At 42.4% G+C, this 25,622-nt stretch overlaps 1 protein-coding gene across 1 annotated transcript in view; it reads left to right on the forward strand.

Moving 5' to 3' along the window:
- ccdc92 (coiled-coil domain containing 92) overlaps positions 1-25,622 on the forward strand; it is a 146,484-nt gene that overhangs the window by 43,336 nt on the left and 77,526 nt on the right. The window lies entirely within an intron of this gene.

Consider the following 25,622-nt stretch of genomic DNA (forward strand, 5'->3'; position numbering starts at 1 on the left):
TTCAGCTTCCAAGAATTGTGTACAGATCCTTGCAACATGGGGCCGTGCATTATCCTGCTGCAACATGAGGTGATGTTCTTGGATGTATGGCACAACAATGGGCTTCAGGATGTTGTCACGGTATCTGTGCATTCAAAATGCCATCAATAAAATGCACCTGTGTTCTTCGTCCATAACAGACGCCTGCCCATACCATAACCCCACCGCCACCATGGGCCACTCGATCCACAACATTGACATCAGAAAACCGCTCACCCACATGACGCCACACGTGCTGTCTGCCATCTGCCCTGAACAGTGTGAACCGGGATTCATCCGTGAAGAGAACACCTCTCCAAAGTGCTAAACGCCAACGAATGTGAGCATTTGCCCACTCAAGTCGGTTACGACGACGAACGAGTCAGATTGAGACCCCGATGAGGACGAAGAGCATGCAGATGAGCTTCCCTGAGACGGTTTCTGACAGTTTGTGCAGAAATTCTTTGGTTATGCAAACCGATTGTTTCAGCAGCTGTCCGAGTGGCTGGTCTCAGACGATCTTGGAGGTGAACATGCTGGATGTGGAGGTCCTGGGCTGGTGTGGTTACACATGGTCTGCGGTTGTGAGGTTGGTTGGATGTACTGCCAAATTCTCTGAAACGCCTTTGGAGACGGCTTATGGTAGAGAAATGAACATTCAATACACGAGCAACAGCTCTGGTTGACATTCCTGCTGTCAGCATGCCAATTGCACGCTCCCTCAAATCTTGCGACATCTGTGGCATTGGGCTGTGTGATAAAACTGCACCTTTCAGAGTGGCCTTTTATTGTGGGCAGTCTAAGGCACACCTGTGCACTAATCATGGTGTCTAATCAGCATCTTGATATGGCACACCTGTGAGGTGGGATTGATTATCTCAGCAAAGAAGAAGTGCTCACTATCACAGATTTAGACTGGTTTGTGAACAATATTTGAGGGAAATGGTGATATTGTGTATGTGGAAAAAGTTTTAGATCTTTGAGTTCACCTCATACAAAATGGGAGCAAAACCAAAACTGTTTATATTTTTGTTGAGTGTACTTACAAGTAATGTATACCAATGCTGATAGTATCATCAATAAAAGGCATGAATTCCAGGAGAGGGTGAGCAGTGAAAAACCTAATGTAGTTGTTATTACTGAAGTTAACCCCAAAAATCAGAGATATAACACCACTAAACACGAACTGGCAATGGATGGCTATACACTCGTCACCAATGTAGAGACCAAAGGTGTACGAGGGGTTGCTATATCCATAAAAAATCAATTGAATCCAGTGGAATCACAGAGAATTAAAACTCATGTAGTTCAGGAGGCCATAGCAGTTGAAATTAAGTTACGAGGGTTGGACAAGCAGCTGATCGTGGCTGTGTATAGAAGCCCAAACAGTCCATCTGACAACAACAGTAAGATGAATGAAATGATTCAAGAATTACATCTAAGTAGTTATAGTCATATTGTTCTTTTGGGAGACTTCAACTATCCAGAATTTGAGTGGAGTGGTGGTGGGTCAGTAGGCAGCTACTCCCAAAGTGCCTCATCATTTATTGATGCTGTCAATGATTCGTTCTTGTACCAGCATGTTGAATTCCCTTCACAGCATAGACCAAATCAAACTCAAAACATTTTAGATCTTATGTTTACTAATGAGAAGTCAGTGGTGACTGGTAGCGCACCACTTGGTAAGAGTGATAATGTAGTGATCAACATCAAATTGAGGTGTTACGTTGAAGTGGCTGATATTGTGGTAACTCGCCATCAATATGAGAAAGTAGACTTTGACAAAATGAACAAATCCCTCAACTATGACTGGGGCACTTTGTTTAAGACTAGAAGTACTGAAGAGAGATGGCAGATTTTTCTTGAGAAAATAAAGCAGGTTATGGAGGAACATGTACCAGTGAAGAAGCATACGACATCAGACACAGGCAGACCCCTGTGGTTAAACCGGGGAACCATCCGTTCAATACGGTGCAAGCATAAGGCATGGACAAAACTGCAGGAGTTGCAAACTGATGAGGCTAGAAAGAAATATGCAAGAGCTAGAAATCAACGTAGGTGGGCCACTCAGAAGGCAGTCAGAGAATTTGAAAAGTCAGTTGCAATGAACATAAAGATAAATCCGAAATTTTTCTGGAAGTATGTTCATTCAAAAACTAAGACTAGACAATCAGTATCTAACTTGTATATGGAAAACGACACTCTTACCAAGACTGATCATGAAAAGACCCAGGTTCTGAACAAGTTCTTTACAAGTGTCTTCACAAAGGAGGACCTTACCAACGTCCCTAGCATTAATGACCACGAGGGAATAATGGAGCTGGACACCTTCCAGATTACTGAAGAAGTAGTACAGAAGAAACTGAACAAATTAAAATCTAGTAAGTCACCTGGACCTGATGGTTTACACCTGAGGCTTCTGAAGGAACTGGCACCTTCTTTATCACACCCACTAAGCTTGTTATTCCAGCCTTCAGTAAATGAAGGGGTGCTCCCAAGAGACTGGTTGGTGGCCCATGTCTCCCCAATTTATAAGAAAGGTGCAAAAACTGAAGCTGGAAATTATAGACCAGTCAGCCTGACATCAGTTCTATGCAAAGTAATGGAGGGCTGTGTACGTGAAACACATGATGGAAAATGACTTGTTCAGCCCACACCAACATGGGTTTATGGCAGGCAGATCAACTGTGACACAGCTTCTGGAGACGATTGAATTTTGTTTGCAATCATTGGATGAAGGGATAGGAGTTGATATTGCATACTTGGACTTCCAAAAAGCTTTTGACTCCGTTCCCCATCAACGCTTGCTGAAAAAGATACTCAGCTATAAGATTACAGGGAAAGTATACTCTTGGATTGAAGCATTCCTGTCAAATCGCCAACAGTGGGTTATAATAAATGGAGCAGTCAGACTGGGCAGCGGTAACCAGTGGCATTACACAAGGGGGTGCTTGGGGGTCCGGTGCATTTCACAATCTTTATTAATGATATGCCAAGTCAAACTGTGTGCCCAATTAAGCTGTTTGCAGATGACATAAAAATATATCAGAGTTGAGAATACGGACGACTGTGACAAAATCCAAGAAGATCTAGAGAAACTACAAGACTGGTCAAACCGGTGGCAGTTGCGCTTCCATCCCAAGAAATGCACCATCTTACAAGTGGGTGCTAATCATCCAGATTACAGGTATTACATGATGGATGGGAACATAAAGGTGGAGTTATCCAAGTCAATCAATTCAATCAATTTTATTTATATAGCGCCAAATCACAACAAACAGTTGCCCCAAGGCGCTTTATATTGTAAGGCAAGGCCATACAATAATTACGTAAAAACCCCAATGGTCAAAACGACCCCCTGTGAGCAAGCACTTGGCGACAGTGGGAAGGAAAAACTCCCTTTTAACAGGAAGAAACCTCCAGCAGAACCAGGCTCAGGGAGGGGCAGTCTTCTGCTGGGACTGGTTGGGGCTGAGGGAGAGAGCCAGGAAAAAGACATGCTGTGGAGGGGAGCAGAGATCAATCACTAATGATTAAATGCAGAGTGGTGCATACAGAGCAAAAAGAGAAAGAAACACTCAGTGCATCATGGGAACCCCCCAGCAGTCTAAGTCTATAGCAGCATAACTAAGGGATGGTTCAGGGTCACCTGATCCAGCCCTAACTATAAGCTTTAGCAAAAGGAAAGTTTTAAGCCTAATCTTAAAAGTAGAGAGGGTGTCTGTCTCCCTGATCCGAATTGGGAGCTGGTTCCACAGGAGAGGAGCCTGAAAGCTGAAGCCTCTGCCTCCCATTCTACTCTTACAAACCCTAGGAACTACAAGTAAGCCTGCAGTCTGAGAGCGAAGCGCTCTATTGGGGTGATATGGTACTATGAGGTCCCTAAGATAAGATGGGACCTGATTATTCAAAACCTTATAAGTAAGAAGAAGAATTTTAAATTCTATTCTAGAATTAACAGGAAGCCAATGAAGAGAGGCCAATATGGGTGAGATATGCTCTCTCCTTCTAGTCCCCGTTAGTACTCTAGCTGCAGCATTTTGAATTAACTGAAGGCTTTTCAGGGAACTTTTAGGACAACCTGATAATAATGAATTACAATAGTCCAGCCTAGAGGAAATAAATGCATGAATTAGTTTTTCAGCATCACTCTGAGACAAGACCTTTCTAATTTTAGAGATATTGCGTAAATGCAAAAAAGCAGTCCTACATATTTGTTTAATATGCGCTTTGAATGACATATCCTGATCAAAAATGACTCCAAGATTTCTCACAGTATTACTAGAGGTCAGGGTAATGCCATCCAGAGTAAGGATCTGGTTAGACACCATGTTTCTAAGATTTGTGGGGCCAAGTACAATAACTTCAGTTTTATCTGAGTTTAAAAGCAGGAAATTAGAGGTCATCCATGTCTTTATGTCTGTAAGACAATCCTGCAGTTTAGCTAATTGGTGTGTGTCCTCTGGCTTCATGGATAGATAAAGCTGGGTATCATCTGCGTAACAATGAAAATTTAAGCAATGCCGTCTAATAATACTGCCTAAGGGAAGCATGTATAAAGTGAATAAAATTGGTCCTAGCACAGAACCTTGTGGAACTCCATAATTAACCTTAGTCTGTGAAGAAGATTCCCCATTTACATGAACAAATTGTAATCTATCAGATAAATATGATTCAAACCACCGCAGCGCAGTGCCTTTAATACCTATGGCATGCTCTAATCTCTGTAATAAAATTTTATGGTCAACAGTATCAAAAGCAGCACTGAGGTCTAACAGAACAAGCACAGAGATGAATCCACTGTCTGAGGCCATAAGAAGATCATTTGTAACCTTCACTAATGCTGTTTCTGTACAATGATGAATTCTAAAACCTGACTGAAACTCTTCAAATAGACCATTTCTCTGCAGATGATCAGTTAGCTGTTTTACAACTACCCTTTCAAGAATTTTTGAGAGAAAAGGAAGGTTGGAGATTGGCCTATAATTAGCTAAGATAGCTGGGTCAAGTGATGGCTTTTTAAGTAATGGTTTAATTACTTCCACCTTAAAAGCCTGTGGTACATAGCCAACTAATAAAGATAGATTGATCATATTTATGATCGAAGCATTAAATAATGGTAGGGCTTCCTTGAGCAGCCTGGTAGGAATGGGGTCTAATAGACATGTTGATGGTTTGGATGAAGTAACTAATGAAAATAACTCAGACAGAACAATCTGAGAGAAAGAGTCTAACCAAATACCGGCATCACTGAAAGCAGCCAAAGATAACGATACATCTTTGGGATGGTTATGAGTAATTTTTTCTCTAATAGTTAAAATTTTATTAGCAAAGAAAGTCATGAAGTCATTACTAGTTAAAGTTTGTCAGATCCCGCTTTTTTGGACACACGGCACACGCTCACCCTCCGATGAGTGTGTTTGTGTACAAAACCAGCTCTCCGTCTCTGGGGTCCGACCTTCGTGTCTCCACGGGTATTGCCCGGCAGGGCTGCACAAAGGCTGTTCAAGCTAGTGGCGAGGAGATTCGTCTAGCCACTCACTGCCTCCATCCGGACGTCCACCCTGCTGACGCTGATCTCGCACCCCGGTCGAATAGCCTTCTCTGGAACCAGGATACGAACCGGCCATGCCCGTTAACGGCAGCTCTCCTCTTATGGATCAGGGCTCTTGGAATGTTGCTAGATTTTGAATTCAGTGACTCGTACAGCGAGTCCCCAGGATGTGTTGTTTTCATTAGAAAAACCAGACTAACCTTTTAGAGCCTTTTTGATGTTGTACACCCAATAAACTTTAACTTTTACACCTTAAGTAGCATCAATAATCCAATGTCCGAGCCTTGACACTTTAACTGCATGCTTGGAAATTTATTGCAGGTTTTGCAAGTGCTGATAACATAATCAAAATAGGTTATATGGTGATAATTTCACAATAGTAATTCAAATATAATTAAAATAATGATTGGCAGAGATTTTTGTTTTTAATTCAATAATTCTGACTGATCTTACTTTGACTGGGACTGGATTGACTTCTTAAAAGTTTTTTCTAGGAGTGAGGAAAGGAGGTTTTTGAGGTTAAAGTCCCCAGCTCGATGAACTTGATTTCCTCTTCATCAGCTATTAGTCGTTAGCTGACCACGATCATTGTGTGATGTTGTAATCCTTCAGGAAGTTAATCCACATAAGAGTTTATTCCTTCTTCAATCAACCAGAAGTTGATCTAATCCATTCTGGTATGCTGTGATGTTCCTTGAGAGAGAAAACGTTGAACATTCCCCACTCAGACTTAAGGCCAGTGATTATTCTCCAATGTTCTGCTACTCCGTGACTGGACGGCCTGAGTGGGAGTTGAAAACTCTCTCAAACGATCTTTATGGCTCCAATCCTCTCACTCCACGATTCCAATTGCTGCTCACAAGATGGTCAAGTCTTGTGATTTCCTCGTAGCAGGGGAGAAGTGGCAACAGCACCTCTCCCTCGAAGAATAACCCCGTTTTCTGGTGTTTCACAGTTTATATATGTGCTTGACTCTTGTTGTCTTCAGATGATCTTGGTTACCATGGGGACGCTCTTGACTCAAAACCTCCCTTCTCCTTCCCTTACTGGAAATCTTCTGCAGCTCCTTACCAGTAACTTATTGCTCAAGTTCCTCTTTTCTGTTAACACTTCAGCTTTTCTGAGAATTCATTCTTCTAAATCATTTCTTTAGAATCACATCAGTCATATTCAATCATTTCATTACAACTCTCTTTCACATAAAAACAATTCATATGATCATATACAAACATTTTCATTCCTTATTATTCATTTCATATTTTACCAACATCTTAATCATTTGATCAGTTGTTTATCACCCGCTTTTCTTGCCCTGCTTGCAACATCTTCTTCACTTCCTCTTTTCCTCTGACTCTGCACTCTTTATGAAAAACAACTCATATAATCATTCATTTCACTTATTTGTAACATACTTTTTCTAATACTTTTTCTAATCAACTCTTAATTTTAACACATTAATACTTCATTTGATCATACTTGTCATGTTAAAATCATTCTTAGACATATTCCATCGTCTTCACCACTGAGTTCATTCCGTGGGCCTCCCCATTTCTAATGTAAAAGTCCGGTATGACCTCACTTACTTCTGTAAGGTACCAAACACTGTGCAGTTTAATCCAACAGCATGTATATTAATCCCATGGCACGTATTATATTCCAAGATGAAAACGAGCTGAAAGCAAGCTTAAAGTCATCTTTCCTGACACCCCCTCCATGACTTGAAGCTCTGCCGATCTCTCTATACCTCCATAAAAACATCCTCGTCGTCGTCGACAGGGTGAAGGGTGAGCACTTCTTTTTCATCCACCATCGGAGACAGAACAGGAGGAGCTGGAGTTGAATGACACTCATCCAGCACCACGTACTCCTCTCCGCCCATCTGTAGATTGCTGTTGCCGTCAGAAGGCTGCTCTTCCAGTAGCGGTGATTGTGATGGTAATCCCAATGGAGACGGAGTTGCCTCATATTCCTGAGATGATAATCCGTCATGGAACGCGTATGGTGAAGTGGGGGTGACGGTGTATAACACGATGTAATTGGTGTAGATGGCCGTGGTGATGTATCCTTCGTTTGAGGTGAGGCTTCAGCGTGAATATCCTCAGGCTCGGGCTGTTGAAGGTGTTCATCCAGGAACACCTGCGTGAGGGCCTCCAAACACCAGTTCATATCCTCGGTTTGCACCCCAACCTCTGCAGTGTGCTGTGGAGATGAACGTGGAACTGGTGGTAATGAAGGACCAATGGCCACGATCCGGCCATCAGCAAGATGAGCTGTGGAGAATCTTATTCCCGTAGGATACATCCACATTTTGGTAAACACGGGGCAATACATATATCCTTCTGGAGACACTATAGTGTCAGATCGTATTTGATCACTCAAGAGAGAATGCCAGATCATGTCTTCCTCGATCTCAATTTTTATGTATGCATCTGATGGTAGCTGGGGCAGAAAAGATGTATCCTTCCGTCCCATTATTCCTCGTGCCACTTGAACAGCGAAGTTGTTGCAATAACACGTCAGGCACCACAGAGTCGGTGTTATCTCCCAGAAGTAGAGCGCTTGTTCCAGGGTGGCTTGACAATGAATACAACTTATATCCCCCTGTAGTGTAAGAGGAAACATTAGTCTTTTAACTGTTATATTGCAAGCAAGCAAAAGTGTTCGTCGGGATTATTCAGATGTACGCCAGAGACGTCTCATGATCACCGTAGGAGAGTGGGACTGTGATGACGTTACCATTCCCGCTGTAGCTGAAGGAGCTGTACACGGGAAGCAAGCATCATAGGTCGTAAACCATAACAGCAGGAGCAGTTGACTAACCATGGACAGCCAGTATAAAGCTGATAATTTTCCCCATCCTAAGGCCCAAATTATGATAAGTCCAAGTTTGTAGAGCCAGGGTTTCTTGCGTTGTATGGCTCCAGTTAACGTAGCTATGTACGCCAATAGGGTCAGGGCCATCACAGCTTCACACACAATGTCAGCTATCACTGCCGGGGCGTAAAAGATTGCTGTCATATCTATCACCATCCAAATTGTAATTGATGTGTACTGCCATATTCCCCAACAGTCAAACTGGAGAGTAAAGCGACCGAGGACGTGAGTGATGAATAAAGACAACCCTAAGTCACTCTGACCGTAGTGCAGATTGATGATCGCCAATCTGACACATCCATGTAGTAGCGTTACTATTCGCAGTGGTTGTCGTAAGTCCCAACGGCCGACACAGCAGTATAGCAGCCATATTAACAGTAGTGCAATAAACTCCACTCTACTCACTTTGAAGATGGTGTCATTTATGCCGCCAGTATTGTTGGACATTGTGCTCTCTTATTCTTTTTACTTATCTCCTTAAGTTGGTATGATGTTATGTAGATGCTTCTTCTTCCTTCACTCCCCCAAGGCAGAATGAACAAGGCGTGTCTCGGCGTCAGGCTTTGTAGGCTTCATCGCTCCTCCCCTAACGGAGGAGGGGCTCCATATCACTGCGTTGTGTGCTCCTCCCACACAAGCGCAGGGCGGCTGCAAAACTTCCTTTTAACAAAACATATCCAATTACTGCAGCAATAATAAGTCCTATTATGATTAACAGATAGGGCCAAAGATATCCAAACAAATGTCCAATCCAACCAGTCACCACTTCGAGACCTTCTTTAATGACTTCTCCGGTCTCTGCAGCGAAAGTGGTGATGATTCCTCCAGCTATTATTTGCGTTCTTTCCCACCAAGAACATTCATGCCGACCTCTTCCTTGTCCACAGCTCAACCAATGTTCTGCAGGCGATTCACATGTACCATTATTGTAAATCCGATTGGGTCCCAACCATTCGTAACCGACAATTTCTCGTCCTTCACATAGACTTTTCTTGAAGCATTATCAAAGCATCACCAACAAATGGCACTATGTGGCCTAGGACCTGCTTCCTTTTCGACATTCCATGTCCCAGGACAGCCCTGGCACATCAAACGTTGGGTGGAAAAGCTCTTATCCATTCGCCAGCACTGTTATCTCCCAAACTGTTTGATGGCCGTAAGTGTCATACTCACCGTCATAGTAAGCATCACAATATTCTTCCCAGCCAGGAACATTTCTACAATTTTGACGGGCAAGGCTTATCGTGCATGTGGTATTACGTTTATTACAAATCATTTTCCAGGGCCGTGGCATAACATAAGGGTTTGGTCTCCAGAGTACACTGGACCAAGTAGCTCTGTCTCTGGAGTAGACCGTGGCGATGTGTTGATATTTAACCCAATAATTATTACTTTGATCTAAACAGGGGAATACCCAATCTTCAACTTCATATTTCTCCATTCCCCACCAGGTGACGTCCTTACTACGCCTAACTCCTTCCTGCCATGCTTGAAGGGTCCCCTTAATGGTTGGAATCCGTAACAACTGTGTACAGTTATATACTGTTGTATCACTTCCTGTTCCGGAGCACAGCGGTGTTTTTCTGTATCTGTTAGCTGTTTAATCTGCGCAGTTAGATTGATCTAGTTATCTAGATTACGATTTGTTTCCCAGTGTAATCTTTACGTGCCTTAACTAAAGCACTCATTCTGCTGAATCACCTCTAAATTATTTACACATTAGTCAATGTTGGGTATTTTCTCCTCCAAACATTCTTAAAACCTTTAACAAGACAAACAGAGTCAAGAAACACCAGTGAGACAGAAAGTCAAATTTAGCTCGCGAGGAGTGCAGACAGTCCGTACACGTAGTACCACTGAGAGCACTGAGGACTGCTGCGCATGCTCACTCTTTTTATTAGGAGAAAGCCCTACCCACATTGTGAAACTTGTCCTAAGGGTGGGGGGAAACATCGCAAGACAAGTTTCTTCCCGTAAACAAAACATCTTATGGCACGTATACTAATGATTGCAGCTGCGTGGAGAAACTTTTGTTTAATCTTATCAATGGAGGTCAGCACATCCTGTTCTTGCAGGCTCGTCTGTTGTACTTATCATCTGTTCTTCATCTGCTTGGAATGTTCCTGTACTGCACAGCACAAGGTCATAAATTTACAACAGTCAAAAACAACCTCCACTCTTCACTCCCAGTTCAGACTGACCCCAGCATGCTTCACTCCCAGTCGTTAGTGGCTACAAAACAAAGTTGTGCTATCAGTGTAATAATAACAAGTACATTCTCAGGGTTACGTTAAGACAGGTGCAAAACAGCTCAATAACATTTCATCAGAACAAAGACAAAGGAACAAATGTTTAACAGTGATAAAAATATATACATATATATAAAATCTTTAACATTTCTCTCCTGTTATCGCTTGTTAAACATATAGTAGGCATCACCTAGCTTAGCACTTCTTTTGAGATTTTCACTAAGAGGTTCATCATGGTATGTTCTACAGGCTTACACCCCAGAGGTTATGTCATCATTGTCATCATCGTCGGTGTCTGGGTCATCATACTTCCATTGGTCTGGGTACAGGTCATGAGAGTCATCTTCCTCCTCCTCGTCGTTTTGCCCCAGGAGTGGATATGAAGCTGGTCCCCCTCCTGGTCCTGGACCTATTGCTGTGGTTATCATTCTATTTACAAGGCCTCGAAGACATGGAATACAACAACATCCACACAATGTTAGAATCGCAGCAAATACTGCTATAGACATTAATAGTGAAGAAATCAAAGACCTCCATTTTCCCATCCCTTCCAGCCACCAATCCCAGCCTTCGGTGTTTACTCCACTGTGCTCTTTCATCTTCCTGTTCAACGTCCTCAGACCGTCTATGGCTTGAGTGAGGCTGCCATCTGCAGCTGTGTTGTTGGGAATGAATGTGCAGCATTGTTCTCCGAACATGGCACAAACACCTCCTTTCTCTGCCAACAACATATCCAGAGCAATACGGTTCTGGAAGGCCATAAGGGACGTGGCTTCTAACTGTGAATGGACAGCCTTAAATCCTTCCTCAGTCCAATTTCCTAATTTCTGCACATTGTAGTGGATGTAGTTTATTCTGTCTATGTTTTTATTAATTGAACACCACCAACAGATGGAGGATTCGAATCCAGCTGCTATTTGATCAGCCAGTTTATACTCGTCAGGCACTCCTCTGGGGACTCCTATCGCATCAATATATGTTGGATCTCCCACTCCTTTCCAATCTCTTTTTACTCTATGTCTGGTTATGCCTTTCTGCCAGTCTTCAGGAACGAGAGAGGCTGTATATGTCATGACTTCTTCAGGTGTCATGGGTATAGCTTTAATCGGTAACAATAATGATATTAATGCACAATAGCCTGACACATTTCTTGGCAGTCTGTCAAAGATTCTGTTATCACCACACCACCACCATACATCACTCCTACTGACAGGTTTGAATGTGGAATTACTATGGACCACATTCTTACACCAGGCAGTGTGGTTTAAGCTACCCAAAGTCTTACTTGTCCCTGTCAAGTTTACACATGTATGGTTAGCATGCCCAACTTTGCTTGAAAATAAAGGTTTAATCTTAGTCAATTTGGTCAATGGATAGATCTTGTCCCACTTAGAACAATTGTTGTTTGCTGCAATGTATGTCTGTGTCATTACAGTCAACAGACAGTCTGTGGTTAATGTTGCCGGTATTACCTGTAATATAGGTCTGGGTCCCATACATACAACACAGTCCCTCTTTGTAGCTAGTCCTGCTTGTTCTGCCATTAAAAGCCAATTGTTATTTTGTCCACTAATTCCTGTAGTTACTAGGAACCAGTCATCTGTTTTCATGTCCTTTGTAGTTCTTATGGATGCACCCTTTGTCCTGCTGAGATCAGTCATAACTGGTTGCTTTAATGTCTTGTTAGCTGTAGCCATGATATTATCTTCACACAATATCAGGGAGAAGTAGGGGTCAGACCCTGTTTTGTGGACCCACAACAAAAACAACCAACATTCTGAATCCGGTGTTCCTGGTGGGATTATGGATTTGTTTTTTGTATCTACTACAATCAGCAAGCTATCCTCTGTTTGATACATTTTAAGAAATTGGCTTTGGTACTTAGCCCACCCGGTTTGTGCCCATCTAGGCGTCCATCTGTCATACCTATCTGCCACCAAGGTCTCCCATCTCTTATCCTGTTGATCATTTGTCATATACCAATCATAGCCACTATACCATGATCCCTGTTGATCATCCTGTGTCCGTGTCAAGGATGTAAAGGGACTTTGATTACTACTGAAGCATTTCGGGGAAAGCAGGCCTGTACACCAAATTGATATGCTCTTTGTTTACTACATCGATGCCCTACAGGTATAAGTGGATTGGGGTCTTTGTCCTCTCTTTTTGGCCTATTTAGTTTGTTGATGTGTCCTGTATTGTCGTGTCCGACACTTATGGCTTTCACTAATAAGCCTAATCCAAAAAAGAAAAGTAGCATAATAAGGACTGTCCATGGGGTCCAGGGACCCTCGTTCTTTTTGTTTTTTACTTTCGTCATTTCTACACACTACAGCACACCTATGTTCAGAACAGTGGTTTCTTAATGTCTTCTGCTAGCTTTCGTGTCTAACCTGGATCTTAACACCAAGCTCACACACTATTACTAGTCTTATCCTGCTGTTCTTACTGTTTGTCTGTGTCTGCAGAAATGACTTTCTTACAGTGAGTTAAATGAATCCATGTACTTCTTTCCCCAATTTTCAAAGCTGTGGGTGTTGTGAGTAGTACTTGATGGGGCCCTTCCCACTTAGGTGAATGCCAGTGTTTTCTCTTGATGCTTCTTATCAACACCCAGTCTCTAGGTACCACTTTAGGGTCATCCTGTGGAGAAATGGGATCATCAGTGTTTGAAACTCTCCCTCGTTGTCTTTCTAACATCTTCCTCATGTAATCTGCCAAATTGGCTTCCTCAGGTACATCCCAAATTTGCCCATAATACGGCAATCGGTATTTTCTGCCAAACAATGTTTCATAAGGTGTCAACCCCATGGTACTAGTTATGTTTATGTACATTTTTACCAAATCTACACAATGTGTCCATGGTCTGCCTGTTTCCTCCATTGTCTTCCTAAGTCTGTTTTTTTACTGTCCCATTCATCCTTTCCACTAATCCGGCACTTTGTGGATGATAAGCACAGTGATTTTTAAGATTGATCTGTAGTGCTTCTCCCACATGTTGCACTATTGTATTAACAAAATGCGCTCCATTATCTGAATAGACTGTTTCTGGTATTCCAAATCGTGGAATGATGTCTTTGCACAGTGCTTTAGCCACTGTAAGTGCATCTGCATGTTTTGTGGGGAACAATTCTACCCATTTTGAGAAGGCATCAGTTACGACTAAACAAAATTCCTTCCCTTCATGTTTACTCAACTGTATATAATCCATATGAATCACTTGAAAGGGATATTGTGGTGTTGGAAATTTGCCTCTTTGGGGTCTCAAATTGCCTTGTGAGTTGTGTTTTGCACATGTCATGCATGCTCTACAATGCTGTTTTGCATATGCATCAAACCCATAAAGACAAAAAATAGATTGTAATTGCGATATCATACCCCCTGATGAGACATGCGTCACGCCATGGCTCATGATAGCTGCCCATTTAAACATATTTTTTGGCAATATGGGTTTCTTTTGTGGTCATGAGTACAAGTCGTTTGCATATGTAGCTCCTTTGTTTAACCACATTTGTTTTTCTTTTTCAGTTGCCTGCTGTTGCATGTCAGCAAGCAGTGTGTGACCTAAATGCAAATCCGGAGAGGTTTCGTGTAGGAGAAAAATAGAAAAAGCTGCTGCTGCCTTTGCGGTTTTGTCAGCGAAATCATTTCCTTTTGAAACACTGTCAGAGCCTTTGGTGTGAGCCGCACATTTGCATATAGCAATTTGTTTAGGCAATTTCACAGCTTTCAGTAGTGCAGTTAGGAGAGTGGCATGAGTCACCGGCTTTCCAGATGATGTCACCATTCCACGCTCTTCCCACAGTTTTGCAAACACATGCACTGTGCTGAAAGCGTACTGGCTGTCTGTATAGATTGTTACAGCCTTTCCTTTAAATAAATGACAAGCTGCAGTTAGAGCTACTAATTCAGCTGCTTGCGCTGAGAATGATGATGGCAACGAAGTAGAATCCAATACTTCTGAATTTGTGACAACAGCATATCCAGATTGTGTTTGTCCATAAGCATTTTTAGTGGAGGATCCATCCACATACACAATTGTACTGTGTGGGATGGGCGTATCCAAAAGATCAACACAGGCCTTCATACAGACAGTTGCTACGTCAAGACAATTGTGCGGCTCACCATCCTCAGGTAAAGGTATCAATGTGGATGGATTCAATGTTGTACATCGCTCTACCGTAAGGTGTGGTTGTGATAATAGCAAGGACATGCACGAAAGATGTCTTGCTGGAGATAAGAAGGTCATGTTTGTTTGCAACAGAAGTGCTGAAACTGCATGTGGAACTTTCAATGTCAGCTGATGGAATAGAACAACATTACTGCTACTTTGAACAGCCATGGAGGCTGCAATAACAGCACGTACACATGGTGGCAAAGCGCCTGCTACTGCATCCAGTTTAGATGAGTAGTAGGCGACTGGCCTTAATTTTGAACCATATGCTTGTACCAAAACACTAGTCATGAACTTATTCTTACAATCAACTGTTTGAATGAATGGTTTACTATAATCCGGTAGTGCCAAAAACTGTGGATGACACTAATGTTGTTTCACTTTCACAAAAGCTTCCTCAGCATCTTTGTTCCATTCCAACACGGTTGACATTGAAATATCATCTTTGTACATCAAATCAGAAAGTGGACTAGTCAACTCTGCATAGCAAGGAATCCATGCCCTGCAGTAATTTGTCAGTCCAAGAAATGACATCATCTGTTTTTTAGTTTGTGGTTTCGGAGCATGTAAAATCGCTTCCTTTCTGTCAGACAGGATCGTGCGCCCTGTGGCTGACAGTTCATGTCCTAAATATTTCACTTTATCCCTACACAACTGAACTTTATTTTTACTTACTTTGTGGCCATTATCAAATAAGAAACACAATAATGCTACTGTGTCAGTTATGCAGTTTTCTCGCGTGTCAGAGGCAATCAAAATGTCATCAACATACACTAATAGTTGGCTATCTGCCGGTGGAACGAAGTTGGCTAAACATGCCGACATGACTTGAGAATAAATCGTTGGACTTTCTGCATAACCCTGCGGTAATCTAGTAAATGTATATCGTTGTCCTTTAAAGGTAAAGGCAAACCAGAACTGACTATCTGTGTCCACTGGTACAGAGAAGAAAGCATTACTGATATCTATTACAGAAAAACAACTAGAATTAGATCTCAATGAGTTTAACAGTGTGTGCGGATCTGGAACACATGGAGCTCTTTTTACTACAGCAGCATTACAGCTTGGAGATCCTGTATCATTCTCCATCCTACTGAGGGCGGAGCCTTTTTTACAGGAAATATGGGTGTGTTACATGGTGAATCTGGACATGGCACTATTACTCCTGCTGTTAACAAATCCTCTATTACTGGTCTGATTCCTTCAGTTGCATCAGGTTTCAACGGATACTGTCTTACACATGGTCTGTATTCTGTTTTTGGTCTTATAACTACTGGTTGTGCATTTTTAATCAGTCCTACATCTGAAGGACCTGTTGTCCACAATCCTGATGGCACTGAGGAAAGAAGTTCCTCTTCCTCAGGACTCAATTGGAATACTCAGGATTGTGAAGTGGACACATCAATGTGTGTGCCTGCGTGCATCACCAGAGATACATTTACTGGGACTTTATACAATTTGGTGGATGGACTGAACTCAGTGTGAGGTCCTACTCTACTCCAATCAGTAGCCGATAATGCAGTCATAGCCGTTACTCCTAACTCCTGCCACTCAGTCAGGAATGGTTTACAAAGTGACACATGTAATGACATGCCTGTGAGTCTCAGTTTCAATATGTCTTCTGTCGCCCCAGATACTGTTATGACAGCTGTTGAATTGCCGTCATAAATTAAGTCCGTCATAGTCAGCTTGACTGGTGAAATGTTTTTTAACTTGTTTTCATAATCGCCATCAGGACCTGGCGTATCTTTGTGCCACATAGTGACATGTAGGTCAGATGGTGACATTTTTTGTTCCGGATGTTTTAGTAATGCTGTCGCTTGCAACATAATGTCTTTACCCCATCCTGCTGCATCTTCTTCAGAAATGTCAAATGTATAGTAATAGTGGAATGTGGGGTCACCGCTTTCTTCTCTCACCATGTTAACACCTCCTGTGCGCTTAACAACTAATTTCCCTTGTTCCACAAGTATGGACAAGCCCAATGCTGTCAATCCGTCTCGTCCCAGAAGATTTATGGGACACTGTGGCATGTTCAGCAATGGCATTGTACACGTCATTCCAAATGGATCTTCCAAGGTTATGGGTTTAGTAATAGGGACGTCTGATGTTTGTCCATTTGCAGAGCGAACCCTAAAGGTTTCGTTGCTTAATTTATGGACAGGTATGTTGTCATTACATGTGGTTCTACATGCTCCTGTGTCACAAAGAAATACCACTGGTCGTCCATTTACTAACAAAGTCACTTCCGGTTTTGGTACCGGATTTCCCAGTAAGGCACATAATCCATATCGCACTCAGACTCATTGTCTGGAGTGGTGTCATGGATTATGGAATCTAGTCATTGTGGATACTGTGGTTGTGGAGGATTATTCCGTTGTGGAATTCTTCCTGCCGCTCCATCAGCAGGTGGATTCGGACAATTTCTAGACATATGTCCCTCTCTCCCACAGTTCCAACAAATCAGGGGACCACGTGGTGGCCCTCCCTGTCTGTGCTGCTGCCGCGGTTGCCATGGTCCTTGACGTTGTGGCTGTCCACCTTGTCTGTTTTGCCATGGCTTTTGGGGGCGTTTGCACTGCTTCTGCTGTCTTAAGTTACCTTGTTGGTAATATATTTCATCCCCTCCTTGTGCTACATACACTCCTTTGTCGCTGTTTCCTGTCTTTTTCTGCTTTAAGACTTCTTCTGCATGACAGCAGTGTGTATGTGTTTCTTCCAATGTGCCTGTAGGCAATCCAATCCAATGTTTCTGTATCCAAGCTTTTATATCCTTATTGGAGTGTTGGATCAGAGCGTTTTTTAACTGTTGTTCATACACTGGTGTTCCTGGCAATATGCCACTATGGACCCTAAATACACTCTCAAATCTGTATCTAAACTCTGTCCATGGTTCTCCTTCTTTCTGTGTTGTCCTTTCAGTATAATTTATCTTCGGTCCTAATACACCTTTTGCACGTGTAATCATAGCTTCCACTCTTGTTTGCAACACTGGATTATCATGCTCCAGTGGCTTTCTTTCCGCGTCTACAGGATTCCAGTCCCCACGTACCTGACTCCATTTTGGGCCACATGCTTTCATCCACACCTGTTGGACTTCAGGTCCATTAAGGTGGTAAGAAGTTCTGATGTTTTCTATATCCTGCATAAATCCGTTGATATCGACATGTGGTGATGGTATCATGTCGACTGCTGCTTTGATATCGTCAGCATTCCATGTTCGATATACGAGCATGGTTGGTCGATGCCCTGCTGTTCCTGCACGAGGATTTGGTACTTCTATCAAAGGATAGGCACCTCCCTGGTCACTGTGTTCCTCCATGGGAGGGGCTGTAGGCACTTTTGTTTGACTGCGTGTTTGTGGCTTTTCTTGTTTTTCACTTTTTACCTTAGGTTTTACTGCCAAATCATACTGTGGTGGCGGTACATCATCATCCTCTGGTAGAGGAGGATATAAAGGTGTTGTTGTCACCGACGATCCAGCCGACGGTGGTTGTTGAGGTTGTTCTGGTTCTCTGTGCTGAATTATCACATCTTCTTCTGCCTTACCTACAGCTTTCTTTTTCCTTGCTTTCTCTAATCGTCGCTTCTCTGCTCCCTCCTCCCAAAATGCCACTAAATCTGCCCCTATTTTCTGCTTCTTTTTCTCATCACCTTTATGTTCCTGTTCTAACTCCTTCTTCAGTTTCTGTATACTGGTCAGGTTCAGTCGTCCGTCAAAGTCATGTTTATTTATCCAGGTCTCCAATTTCTTTGTTGCTATTGGATTTTTTGCTTCCATAAATTTCCAGTCAGTTGATAAATTTTCTCTCTTTTTAGACGGTCTTTCCCCCCATTTTTATTATTCTTTGTTATAATTTGGACTTCAGACGGGGGCACACCTAGGGTGTTCTAAATCTGAAGTTTTCACTTCCTTTGGACGTGACAATTAACAGCCCGTCGTGTGGTTGATTCCTTTCACCTCCCCGTAGGAAGCGGAATCACTTGCCTCTGCTTCCACACACGGTTGTCACTTCCTTTGTCCAAAGTATTACACTTTCACACAGTTATTTTATTTACACTAATACATAGAAACACTTTTAATAACCGTACGCGTATTCTTAGGCCAGGGGAGCTCGCCCTCCCGTGGAATTTAACTAATGTCCTGCATTAGGGGACTCCACCGTCCCTGCGAGATTTAACTGCCTTTTCACTGTGCACGTATTTCTTTGTGCACGTATTTCTACCCGGTATTTCCTTTACGTATTAAAACAGAGGAGTCCGTACCCTCCTTCGGAATTTAACTACGTGCGTTCCTCGCCATCGTAGAGGAGTCCGCCCTCCCCGCGGAGTTTAACTGCGTTACATTAACAGACGATTCCACGCCATCGCTTACGGAGTTTAACTGTTTTATGTGATCTGATCACCACTCATTCAGTACTGTTACAAAGAAATTCTACTCACTGACTCGACTTCCTGCCTGTCTTCTTCGGGAAAATCTCGTCAACCAGACGATGCCAACGGCGGTCGACAATTGCAGACACGATCAATCGATCGGACCTTGGCCAAGGATTTTCGTCTGGACTTGACGACCTCCGCCGGACACCTCCGGTGTTGTTGAGATCCCGGACGTAGCCCCCAGTCAATGTTGGGTATTTTCTCCTCCAAACATTCTTAAAACCTTTAACAAGACAAACAGAGTCAAGAAACACCAGTGAGACAGAAAGTCAAATTTAGCTCGCGAGGAGTGCAGACAGTCCGTACACGTAGTACCACTGAGAGCACTGAGGACTGCTGCGCATGCTCACTCTTTTTATTAGGAGAAAGCCCTACCCACATTGTGAAACTTGTCCTAAGGGTGGGGGGAAACATCGCAAGACAAGTTTCTTCCCGTAAACAAAACATCTTATGGCACGTATACTAATGATTGCAGCTGCGTGGAGAAACTTTTGTTTAATCTTATCAATGGAGGTCAGCACATCCTGTTCTTGCAGGCTCGTCTGTTGTACTTATCATCTGTTCTTCATCTGCTTGGAATGTTCCTGTACTGCACAGCACAAGGTCATAAATTTACAACAGTCAAAAACAACCTCCACTCTTCACTCCCAGTTCAGACTGACCCCAGCATGCTTCACTCCCAGTCGTTAGTGGCTACAAAAACAAAGTTGTGCTATCAGTGTAATAATAACAAGTACATTCTCAGGGTTACGTTAAGACAGGTGCAAAACAGCTCAATAACATTTCATCAGAACAAAGACAAAGGAACAAATGTTTAACAGTGATAAAAATATATACATATATATAAAATCTTTAACAATTCACTTTGCGTGTTTTTAGGAATCCGCTAGCTTAGCGTAGCTACTAGCGCTTAGCCGATTTAGCATGGCGGCTTCTCCTGTCTCTCCTGCACTTTTCTGCTCTGGGTGTGAAATGTTTACTTATTCCTCGGCCTCCTTTAGCAGTAACGGTACTTGTAATAAGTGTAGCTTATTCGTAGCTTTGGAGGCCAGGCTGGGCGAATTGGAGACTCGGCTCCGCACCGTGGAAAATTCTACAGCTAGCCAGGCCCCTGTAGTCGGTGCGGACCAAGGTAGCTTAGCCGCCGTTAGTTACCCCCTGGCAGATCCCGAGCAGCCGGGAAAGCAGGCTGACTGGGTGACTGTGAGGAGGAAGCGTAGCCCTAAACAGAAGCCCCGTGTACACCGCCAACCCATTCACATTTCTAACCGTTTTTCCCCACTCGACGACACACCCGCCGAGGATCAAACTCTGGTTATTGGCGAGTATGTTTTGGGAAATGTGAAGTTAGCGACACCAGCAACCATAGTCAGTTGTCTTCCGGGGGCCAGAGCAGGCGACATTGAAGGAAATTTGAAACTGCTGGCTAAGGCTAAGCGTAAATTTGGTAAGATTGTAATTCACGTCGGCAGTAATGACACCCGGTTACGCCAATCGGAGGTCACTAAAATTAACATTAAATCGGTGTGTAACTTTTGCAAAAAACAATGTCGGACTCTGTAGTTTTCTCTGGGCCCTCCCCATTCGGACCGGGAGTGACATGTTTAGCCACATGTTCTCCTTGAATTGCTGGCTGGCTGAGTGGTGTCCAAAAATGAGGTGGGCTTCATAGATAATTGGCAAAGCTTCTGGGGAAAACCTGGTCTTGTTAGGAGAGACGGCATCCATCCCACTTTGGATGGAGCAGCTCTCATTTCTAGAAATCTGGCCAATTTTCTTAAATCCTCCAAACCGTGACTATCCAGGGTTGGGACCAGGAAGCAGAGTTATAGTCTTACACACCTCTCTGCAGCTTCTCTCCCCCTGCCATCCCCTCATTACCCCATCCCCGTAGAGACGGTGCCTGCTCCCAGACTACCAATAACCAGCAAAAATCTATTTAAGCATAAAAATTCAAAAAGAAAAAATAATATAGCACCTTCAACTGCACCACAGACTAAAACAGTTAAATGTGGTCTATTAAACATTAGGTCTCTCTCTTCTAAGTCCCTGTTGGTAAATGATATAATAATTGATCAACATATTGATTTATTCTGCCTTACAGAAACCTGGTTACAGCAGGATGAATATGTTAGTTTAAATGAGTCAACACCCCCGAGTCACACTAACTGTCAGAATGCTCGTAGCACGGGCCGGGGCGGAGGATTAGCAGCAATCTTCCATTCCAGCTTATTAATTAATCAAAAACCCAGACAGAGCTTAATTCATTTGAAAGCTTGACTCTTAGTCTTGTCCATCCAAATTGGAAGTCCCAAAAACCAGTTTTATTTGTTATATCTATCGTCCACCTGGTCGTTACTGTGAGTTTCTCTGTGAATTTTCAGACCTTTTGTCTGACTTAGTGCTTAGCTCAGATAAGATAATTATAGTGGGCGATTTTAACATCCACACAGATGCTGAGAATGACAGCCTCAACACTGCATTTAATCTATTATTAGACTCTATTGGCTTTGCTCAAAAAGTAAATGAGTCCACCCACCACTTTAATCATATCTTAGATCTTGTTCTGACTTATGGTATGGAAATAGAAGACTTAACAGTATTCCCTGAAAACTCCCTTCTGTCTGATCATTTCTTAATAACATTTACATTTACTCTGATGGACTACCCAGCAGTGGGGAATAAGTTTCATTACACTAGACGTCTTTCAGAAAGCGCTGTAACTAGGTTTAAGGATATGATTCCTTCTTTATGTTCTCTAATGCCATATACCAACACAGTGCAGAGTAGCTACCTAAACTCTGTAAGTGAGATAGATTATCTCATCAATAGTTTTATATCCTCATTGAGGACAACTTTGGATGCTGTAGCTCCTCTGAAAAAGAGAGCTTTAAATCAGAAGTGCCTGACTCCGTGGTATAACTCACAAACTCGCAGCTTAAAGCAGATAACCCATAAGTTGGAGAGGAAATGGCGTCTCACTAATTTAGAAGATCTTCACTTAGCCTGGAAAAAGAGTTTGTTGCTCTATAAAGAAGCCCTCCGTAAAGCTAGGACATCTTACTATTCATCACTAATTGAAGAAAATAAGAACAACCCCAGGTTTCTTTTCAGCACTGTAGCCAGGCTGACAAAGAGTCAGAGCTCTATTGAGCTGAGTATTCCATTAACTTTAACTAGTAATGACTTCATGACTTTCTTTGCTAACAAAATTTTAACTATTAGAGAAAAAATTACTCATAACCATCCCAAAGACGTATCGTTATCTTCGGCTGCTTTCAGTGATGCCGGTATTTGGTTAGACTCTTTCTCTCTGATTGTTCTGTCTGAGTTATTTTCATTAGTTACTTCATCCAAACCATCAACATGTTTATTAGACCCCATTCCTACCAGGCTGCTCAAGGAAGCCCTACCATTATTTAATGCTTCGATCTTAAATATGATCAATCTATCTTTGTTAGTTGGCTATGTACCACAGGCTTTTAAGGTGGCAGTAATTAAACCATTACTTAAAAAGCCATCACTTGACCCAGCTATCTTAGCTAATTATAGGCCAATCTCCAACCTTCCTTTTCTCTCAAAAATTCTTGAAAGGGTAGTTGTAAAACAGCTAACTGATCATCTGCAGAGAAATGGTCTATTTGAAGAGTTTCAGTCAGGTTTTAGAATTCATCATAGTACAGAAACAGCATTAGTGAAGGTTACAAATGATCTTCTTATGGCCTCAGACAGTGGATTCATCTCTGTGCTTGTTCTGTTAGACCTCAGTGCTGCTTTTGATACTGTTGACCATAAAATTTTATTACAGAGATTAGAGCATGCCATAGGTATTAAAGGCACTGCGCTGCGGTGGTTTGAATCATATTTGTCTAATAGATTACAATTTGTTCATGTAAATGGGGAATCTTCTTCACAGACTAAAGTTAATTATGGAGTTCCACAAGGTTCTGTGCTAGGACCAATTTTATTCACTTTATACATGCTTCCCTTAGGCAGTATTATTAGACGGTATTGCTTAAATTTTCATTGTTACGCAGATGATACCCAGCTTTATCTATCCATGAAGCCAGAGGGGACACACCAATTAGCTAAACTGCAGGATTGTCTTACAGACATAAAGACATGGATGACCTCTAATTTCCTGCTTTTAAACTCAGATAAAACTGAAGTTATTGTACTTGGCCCCACAAATCTTAGAAACATGGTGTCTAACCAGATCCTTACTCTGGATGGCATTACCCTGACCTCTAGTAATACTGTGAGAAATCTTGGAGTCATTTTTGATCAGGATATGTCATTCAAAGCGCATATTAAACAAATATGTAGGACTGCTTTTTTGCATTTACGCAATATCTCTAAAATCAGAAAGGTCTTGTCTCAGAGTGATGCTGAAAAACTAATTCATGCATTTATTTCCTCTAGGCTGGACTATTGTAATTCATTATTATCAGGTTGTCCTAAAAGTTCCCTAAAAAGCCTTCAGTTAATTCAAAATGCTGCAGCTAGAGTACTGACGGGGACTAGAAGGAGAGAGCATATCTCACCCATATTGGCCTCTCTTCATTGGCTTCCTGTTAATTCTAGAATAGAATTTAAAATTCTTCTTCTTACTTATAAGGTTTTGAATAATCAGGTCCCATCTTATCTTAGGGACCTCGTAGTACCGTATCACCCCAATAGAGCGCTTCGCTCTCAGACTGCAGGCTTACTTGTAGTTCCTAGGGTTTGTAAGAGTAGAATGGGAGGCAGAGCCTTCAGCTTTCAGGCTCCTCTCCTGTGGAACCAGCTCCCAATTCAGATCAGGGAGACAGACACCCTCTCTACTTTTAAGATTAGGCTTAAAACTTTCCTTTTTGCTAAAGCTTATAGTTAGGGCTGGATCAGGTGACCCTGAACCATCCCTTAGTTATGCTGCTATAGACGTAGACTGCTGGGGGGTTCCCATGATGCACTGTTTCTTTCTCTTTTTGCTCTGTATGCACCACTCTGCATTTAGTCATTAGTGATCGATCTCTGCTCCCCTCCACAGCATGTCTTTTTCCTGGTTCTCTCCCTCAGCCCCAACCAGTCCCAGCAGAAGACTGCCCCTCCCTGAGCCTGGTTCTGCTGGAGGTTTCTTCCTGTTAAAAGGGAGTTTTTCCTTCCCACTGTAGCCAAGTGCTTGCTCACAGGGGGTCGTTTTGACCGTTGGGGTTTTACATAATTATTGTATGGCCTTGCCTTACAATATAAAGCGCCTTGGGGCAACTGTTTGTTGTGATTTGGCGCTATATAAAAAAATTGATTGATTGATTGATATACCCATCTTATCCAATTCCCTGTCTTAATTTGGTCTATGGGACATCGGGGGGATTTACCAGAACCTTCAGCCAAATTATTATGGTATTCTGTCTCATGTAAGCTTCCATAGATTCTATTTGCCACGCATTGATCAATTTTGCTAAAATCTTCCCGAGGTACTGACCTTAGCTCATCAGGCTTTGGTAGTTTTTGCACATAGAATTTTGCTTTATGTGGACCCCGCAAACTATGCCCAGTCCACGTGTATCCCTTCGGAAAATTCCCCTCAAAATGTATTAGTGGAACGCTCCAGACCCATGGAAAAGTGTCGTTAAGCCATTCATCATGTTTTGCCTCTTGTTTTTGTTTCCAAGTAATCCTGTCTATCAAATCGATGACTGGTGCAAGCACCATGTAATTTTGAAATTTACATCCAATAGGTCGATTCCAATAACATCTATCTAATTTTGCTACTTTTTCTTTTACACAATAATCATGAATCTTCTTCCATCTATTTTTAGCCGCGTTATCAATACTTTTAACTTTTGGTTCTAATACTTGCTGGGTATCTTGTGTTGGTGATGTAGGGAGTGGTTTGGTTTTTCCCTGTGTTGGTGATATCTTTGTGGACCCCACCAATGCTGCTGATGAGATGGCGGTTGGTTTGGAATATGGTATCCCTGCTCCCATTTCGGTAGCGTTGTTCAACGGAGGGACTATTGTACATGTAATATCCACTTTCGGCACTCTGCTGCGGGTGTTGTCACAGGTGAGGTTATAATTTCCCCAATGTTTCCAGGTAGGCATTATCATTCTGCAAACATCATGTCTTGGTGATGCTGGAAAAACAGCTTCTCTTTCCCAATATCCTGCTCGATAGCCCAGTAGTACTCTGCATCCCCATGAGCAATACCAGGCTGGCTCGCCAGGTTCAGGTCTTATCCAAGTACAGCCTACTTCTCTTCGCTCTCTTTGTTTTAACCGTAAGATGGTCGCCACGATAATCTCTTGATCCCTCACTTGTAGGTTTTGAAGG

Source organism: Thalassophryne amazonica, chromosome 5 (assembly GCF_902500255.1).
Source record: "Thalassophryne amazonica chromosome 5, fThaAma1.1, whole genome shotgun sequence".
Taxonomy (NCBI): Eukaryota; Metazoa; Chordata; class Actinopteri; order Batrachoidiformes; family Batrachoididae; genus Thalassophryne; species Thalassophryne amazonica.